This window comes from Octodon degus, unplaced genomic scaffold, assembly GCF_000260255.1.
Source record: "Octodon degus isolate 3935 unplaced genomic scaffold, OctDeg1.0 scaffold00222, whole genome shotgun sequence".
Lineage (NCBI taxonomy): Eukaryota > Metazoa > Chordata > Mammalia > Rodentia > Octodontidae > Octodon > Octodon degus.
In genome coordinates this window covers 16,108-17,286 of record NW_004524798.1, presented here as the reverse complement: position 1 = coordinate 17,286, position 1,179 = coordinate 16,108, and positions in this window count along the sequence as shown.

Here is a 1,179-nt window from a genome sequence, read left to right as displayed (position 1 = left end):
AAAAAAAAAAAAAAAAAGAAGCAAAAAGCAAACCTTCACTTATGCCTTAGGGAAGTATGCAAAATTAGCTATTATGAATTTGTGGTCCCCACCACTGCATTTTCAGAAAAGCAACCTAAAAATAGGGTATTTGGTTAACTGTCAATGTGTATAGAAAGCCCTTGACAAATTTCTCGTGATCCAGAGGAGTCCACATTTGTAATCCGAGGGGAAAGTCATTGGAATTCCAACAAGTAATTCCAATCTACCATGTCCAGTGCAATCCATGGCAAGAATAAAGACACTAACACATTTGTTGTCATGGTGAACCAAAGAAGTCCTACATGCAGCTAGAATAACAGCTAACTGGAACAAAGGCCTTGATCCAGGGCCAAACCCAGATTTTACTGATTCGTGAAGAGGGGAGCAGCTCGGGGATGGGTGAAGGCAGGAAGTGTGTGAGTGCCGTGAGCTGGGTAGGAGGCCTGAAATCACTTCTGCAATATAGGGAGGGAGTGAGGATAAGGGAGAGAGAGAGAAGGAGGGGCAGAAGGAGCAATCTGCATATCACAAATTGGGGCAGCATCTAGTGTTTTGGGATTGGTGCTTCAATTCTGATGAATAACTGTCATGCCCTGACATGTCACTGCATCTTTCTCTGAACTCAATCCCAGCCACAGGGTGGCATCACTGGGCCAGCTCAGCATACTTCCTGGGAGCTTTAGGCAGGGAATCACTAACCTGTCCTATTGCTTTAAAGACTACAACATCAACACCTCAGCTAGACCCATTTGCATTGTTTAAAGTCAAATGAGGGTCGGGGAGATGGCTCAGTGGAATAAGCACTTCCCTGGCAAGGCAAGGGCCTGAGTTCAATCCCTGGTTCCAAAAAAATAAATAAATAAATAAAAATAAGTAAATAAAGTCAATTGAAGGGATAATGAAACATCCTAGCCAGCTCTAAACATATCAATACACAGACATAGAGGCTGAGGAGATACCTTAGTGGCTCAAGCACCTGCCCAGGAAGCACAAGGCCCTGAGTTCTATCTCCAGTACAAAAATAATATACAGAATACAAAAATAATACACAGGGCCAGGTTTAGCCAAAATAGAAAGGAGAGCCGTTGTCCTGGTGGTGCACCAACTGTGCTCCTTAATCACCTGTTAAAATCTTTTTTTTTTTTTTTTGTGGAACCG